The sequence below is a fragment of the Lissotriton helveticus genome, chromosome 2_1, assembly GCF_964261635.1.
Source record: "Lissotriton helveticus chromosome 2_1, aLisHel1.1, whole genome shotgun sequence".
Lineage (NCBI taxonomy): Eukaryota > Metazoa > Chordata > Amphibia > Caudata > Salamandridae > Lissotriton > Lissotriton helveticus.
Genome location: NC_136059.1, coordinates 1,000,940,379 through 1,000,946,869, shown reverse-complemented (window position 1 = coordinate 1,000,946,869; position 6,491 = coordinate 1,000,940,379).

Below are 6,491 nucleotides of genomic sequence, written 5' to 3'. Positions count from 1 at the left end.
TCGAATGAGTAATTTGGGCTCCTGCTGCCCGTGTGAAATAAACTGAGTTAGTTCATCTTGATGAACCTCCAGGAGCAAGGGCAAGAGCCATGCTAAGCAATATCATAGGACATGGGAAAAATGTCAAAGATCAGAGGATGTGTTTATAGAATGTAAGGCAGCACTAGTGTAAGAGAAAAAATTTGCTTCCCACAGGAGACCAGTTTTCTAGAATTTGTATTAGCCGGAGTATGAGGAAGATAATGCAAAGAAGATGATGCCTTAGCGGTCTGGACTTCAAAACTATGGTGCGTCGGCTGACAATGGAGACACTCAGTGTCATTGGGGAAGGCTGGTACATGTGGGCAATAACCCTGTCCACAGGGGCACCAGTGGCAGGCCTAGTCCATGCCCCTAGTACAACATCATAACATGCCTCACTTAAAGGCAGCACCGGTTCAAGGCCAATTTTATTGGCTCACCATCGTAACCCTTTGGTTTTATGTCCGGTTTTAAGAGTTTTACTTTACACTTGTTTTGTTCTTCATAACATGCAAGGGGTATCAAAGTATTTTTTCCCCTAGAGCCAAACAATATTACGTCACTCTGACCATTAACTAGCACAGTTTCTAGAGGTCCATCTAGTTTCTCCACACAGTTCTCAAAAATGACTATTTTTTCAACTAAATCATCATCACAGTCTATTTCTCTGACTTTTTTCGTAGTAGACCTACAACATTTTGACACATGGCCCCTTTTCCCACAATTTTTACACATGGCTTTCCAGCCAGGACATAACTTGATGTTGGTAAAATGACCAGCATCAACACATTGATACCATTTTCCGACAAACACTTAGTTTGATGATCTGTTTTTTACATCATACTTGGTGTTGCTTTGACTTGGTTTGCTGTCCTTATCTTTCTCCATAACTGCTTTAACACACATACCATTTTTCTTGTTTGCCAACAGAGCATCTTTCTGAATGGGTTCCATACATGCCTTTGACTGTTCTAAAGTCTTTGCTATCATCAATACCTCATGTGGGGAAGGGTTGTTGTTCTCCAACATAGTCTCATTAGCTTTTTCTAAATTGCATCCTAACAAGAACTGATCCCTAAGAAGTTCATCAATAGAGGCATCACAGGTACATGTTGAAGCCAGTTTACGTAGCACAGTAATGTACTGTTCGACAGTTTCATTTTGGTGTTGCATTCTCTTCCCAAAATGATACAACTCGAGAACAGTGATCAATTTTGGAAGATAATGTAGATCAAGATTCTTTATAGAGATCTCATACTCAATTTAGACTGCTACATAATCTCCAGACAATTCCGGGAGATGTTCAAAGATTTCTTGCCCCACAGACCCAGGCCAATGTAACAACAAAGTTTTCCTCTCCACACTTAAAGAGGCACCACTCACCTTTGCATAATGAAAAAAAACCTTTTTCCATTTTTGCCACTTTGTAGGTGGTTCTCCTGGACAGTTCAGAAAAAATGAAGCCATAGGGACATTCTGCATGGTGTTTAGTTGTGTGAAAAATTACACGGTTACAAGGCTTGAAGGATAAGGCAATAGCTTGATAGTACATAGTAAATAGTAAAAGTCAAATTAGTAATTAGCCAGCACGCAACTACTTGTAGGTTCAAAAGTTGCTAAACTACTGAAATAGATAGAGGTAAATTAATTATTACACCTCCTTTTTTTAAATGCTGCTTGAAATATCATGAATGAAGAAAAGAACGAACTTGCTATTTATCAAGGTGTGCGTGTCACCATAGTATGCTATGCGAGTAAAAACAATTCAGAAGAAGGTGTGCGTGTCACCATGACACGCTGCTTGTACAAATGGGGATTGATCCTGTATGCAGTAGAGATGTGTGTGTCACTGTAACATGCTGTGCCTCCACTTCAAGTATGTGGTAGAGGTCTGCATGTCACCATAGTATGCTATGTGAGTAAAAACAATTCAGAAGAAGGTGTGCGTGTCACCATGACATGCTGCTTGTACAAATGGGGATTGATCCTGTATGCAGTAGAGATGTGTGTGTCACTGTAACATGCTGTGCCTCCACTTCAAGTATGTGGTAGAGGTCTGCATGTCACCATAGTATGCTATGCGTTGCATCACGAAAAAATGAAGAGGAGAAGTATCGGCACTTCAAAGTGACAAGCAAAAAATAAATGGTGTGCAGGGCACCGGATTGCAGGGTGAAAACCCTGATCCAAGATGGCCGCCGAGCATCTTCTACGTAGCGTGAATGACGCTGTGTTCCTGTGACATGCTCAGTGAGGGCAGACAAATAATTACGCCTGCACGTGAAACACTCGATGATTGTGCTTGAAACACACTCAGCGGATGCCACTCCACGAGCGCAGCTGCACGTGACCAACCACCGTGACAGCACGGTAACTTATGTTAAACCCTTAATTGTTTGAAATGGTAAAAGGTACTTGTTGTGTTAGGGTCTCTGTTCAATCATCGTCTCCTTTTCCTTTTTTAAATTCAAATCCAAAATGCTCACAGCTCCCTTCAAGTAATTGCGGAGGTAGCGAAGTAGATTATGCATAGGTAGGTCGTCGCCAGTGTGAAATTGAAGAGAGGTAGTCCAGATGATGATTTTAGGAAAGTATTTATTGAAGGTACAGGATACAAAGACCCCATCCACAGATGGAGCACCCACGCAAGCAATTGCTCTCAACCAAGTCTTCCTTTTTTTCTGCTCACCTCAAACTTGGTTTCTATCTGACACATCACTATTAGGTTACAGAACCAGCGTCCCAGTGGTTTTCTAACCTAGGATACAACAGTGTGGCTACACTAAGAGAAGTTCAACAGAGTTTAAGGATCGGATCATTTCAGGCAAAATGTATGTTTCTGTAAAGGGAGACTCACTGATAAGTTGAGTACACCAGTGTGATCTATTTGTTTTCATTGATCCTAATGCTAACCCCATGGTTTGCTTGAGAGATAAACCTACTGTCAGCTGTGTTCAAGTTGATTGGTATAATCTTCTGGAAGAGTTCTCAGGGATTTTTTTAATGAACTGGGGTGTTTACAGAATTATGTCCACGAGTTCAGGTTAAAGGAGAATGCTTGCCCGAATGCAGCTAAAGTTAGAAATGTTGCCATGGCAATTAGGGGCAGCCTGAAACTGGAGTGAGATAAACTAGTTGTTGATGGCATTATGGAAGAAGTGGAAGCCTCGCTATGGGTTTCCCCAGTTGTGATGGACGTAAGGCCAATAGTAAGGCTTCTTTATGTGTGGGTTTGAGGAAGGTGAACAAGGCTTTAGTGGTGGATAACTACCCCTTACCCAACATTAGCGAAATGCTTAGCATGTTGAATGGAGCAAAATATTTCTCATCCCTAGATCTCAGTTCAGCTTATCAACTTACAGAGAAATCTCAAGAACTGACTACATTCACCACACCATTTGGTACTTTTAAATTTCTAAGATTGCCATTTGGGCTCATATCAGCTGCCTCAGTCTTTAGAACAGGCTATGGAAAAAATACTGAAGGGTGTGGTAGGAGTGAAGATCTATCAGGATGACATATTGGTGGCAGAATCAACTGATCTAGAACATAACAAGAGATTGAATGACGTTTTAAAGAAATTATGAAAATGTGATCTGACTCTCAAATGAGGAAAATGCAAGTTTGGTGTCCACGAAATAGAATACTTAGGACATCTAATCATGGCTGAGTTCTATAGTATGTTTTTCCCAAAATTTGCAGAAAGAACGGTGGCCTTAGGATCCTTATTGAAGAAGAATATAGACTTTGTCTGGTCTAACATTTGTGAAGCAGAATTCAATGATATCAAATCTGACTTGCAGAATGCTTCAAACCTTGGGAGTTTTGACATAGAAGATGATGTCATGACACACGCAAGCTCAAAAGGTTTGGGGGCAGTTTTGTTGCAAAGATCTGATAATGAGTATAGAATGATTGCTTTTATCTCACTGGGCTGAGGGGTGCTGAGATGAATTGCTCAGTTATTGAGAAAGAGGCCCTTGCAGTCTTTTAGGCTATGAGGAAACTAAGATAGTTTCTCTGGGGGCGAATGTTTGAAATAGAGACAGATCATAAGCCACTAAAGGAGATCTTTACAAAAAAGGGTGCTGATCAGATTTTCAATCGCATTTGCAGATGGGTGATTGCTCTGTAAGAATATGATTTTGAAATAACCTATGTGCCAGGTGCAAATAACCTGCAGGCAGACTGTCTTTCAAGACAGTATGTTGAGTCAGAGGATAACAAATTGCCATTAGAGGAGAGCTTTGATATAAATGTTTGTGTTGTGAATGAAGGTATACAGGAAAGCAAATGGAAGAGGTTGTTGGAAAACAATGTTTGCTTGTAAAGTGTGGCAAAAACGGTGTTGGAAGGATGGATGGTCAAAAATAAGTGTGGGAAAGACGTGCACGTATTCTTAGAAGTTCAGAATGAGTTTTCTGTTGTTGATGGTATATGTATGTGAGGAAGCAAACTTCTTCCTCCTGTAGACTTAAGAACTGTTTTAGTAACAAATGCTCATGCCAGTCATATGGGTATATTGAAAACCAAGGAAAGGATCGGGGAATATTTTTGGGGGCCCTCAATGAACTTGATGATAGAAAGTGAAGTTAACGAATGTTTGGAGTGTGTAAGGAGTGACAATGAATTAAAATGCAGGACGCAGCCGATAGCTGTTAGAGAAAGAGCTACTGGTCCATGAGTGGACAGTGCATTGGATATACTCAGTCCGGAGAAAGTTTGTTCTCAGGATAGGTATGTAATGGTATGCTTAGACATGTTTTCACGGGGCCAGAGATTAAAGTGGTCAGTTCCATTGACTATAGAGTTGTGATGTATTTCTTGGAGGAACTTTTGAGAAGAGGAATGTCCTTCCAGTGTTCTCACTGACAATGGGGTTCAGTTTACTGCAGCTGTGGTGGAAGAGTTTCTTAGAGAAAGGGGTGTGAAACATAAAAAAGCTGCGCTTTATCATTCAGAATCCAATGGCATGGTAGAATGTTTTCTTAGGGTGTAGAAAGAAAATCTACAGTTATCACTCACGTGCGAGTCCAGCTGGGTTGAAGGTTTGACGAAGAAAGTGAGAGAATACAGGCTGACTCCTCATTCCATGACAGGTGTGTCACCTTTTCGTTTGTTCAAAGGAAGGATACCCAGTTGTGAGATCACCCTTGGTGGATTCATTGAGAAAAGAGATAAGGTGGATGATCAGTTTGGTGTATTATGAGGTTGGGAAGCAAAACTAGAGGAAAAGAAATTGAAGTCCAAGGTGGTGTACAACAAGAGGAAAGCTGTTAAAGAAACAGGAGTACAAGTGGGTGATTAGGTAAAAATAAAATCTCCAAGAAAAGGTGGGAGGGTTCCAAATTCAGTATGCTTATAGGGTAAATAAATTGTTCAAAAATGCTGTGAAAACTGATGGTAATAGGATTTGGAATCTCAATAGAATATCCAAATGTAGTTCGGAGTTGGGCTTTGAATCCTACCTCTATAGAGAGAAGGGTGCCTGAGGAAATTAAAGTCCGACCCCAATGTGCAAAAAGAAAACCAGTTCGTTTTCATGACTTTGTGTAAATGTATTTTCCATGATCTTTGCTTTGTGGTGCATTTTCTGTTTCTTTATCATTTACTCTGAGGTTATGTTATAAAATGCTTGACTTATTTTGTTATTTGTTTTGTTAATTATATGTGCGGAGGTTGTGTGGTATCCTAGGTTATAGAACCACCGAGACGGCTGTTTCTGTAACCTAAGAGTGATGTGTCTGATAGCAACCAAGTTTGAGGTGAGCAGAACAATGGAAGACTTTGTTGGGAGCTATTGCTTGCGTGGGTGCTCCATCTGTGGATGGGGTCTATGTATCCTGTAACTTCAATAAATACTCTCCTGCAATCATCATGTGGACTACCTCTCATCTATTTCACACACACCTCCTATTTTCTTTAGGTAGACTTGCACGTTAAAACAGGCTAGAGCATGCTATGTGGTTTTTTTCTTCAAACAGCCACATTAACGACACTTATTCCTACTGCACCATGGTGGATGACATCAAATGGCAGCAATACATGATGCCAAAAACACAATTAAAATAATAGATAACAGAATGTGCCTCAAATGCAAGTGGGATGGTAGAACAGCCACAAAGAAAATTCCACTTGCATCTTAAGAAATAGATCTTCATTTTTTAATAGAGGAGACTACCTTGTTTTGTAACATATATAGTCCAGTGACCAAGAATGTGTTACTATGAGCCAGGGGAACCAGATTGCAGCTGATCGGCCGGAGTTCACCAGGGGAAATGAAATGGTGGACAAGCGTAGGTTGAGGTGACTAATAGGCGAGTTCCCCTTGGCCAAATCCTAAAAGACCCCCATAGTCAGTACTCTCTGCCTTCAGTGTCTTTTCCAGTGAGCAGCTTCTGACTGTGACATATACGCATTGTGTGACTGAGTTACAGCTTGTTTACTGACTTAATGGCAAACTTTATTTT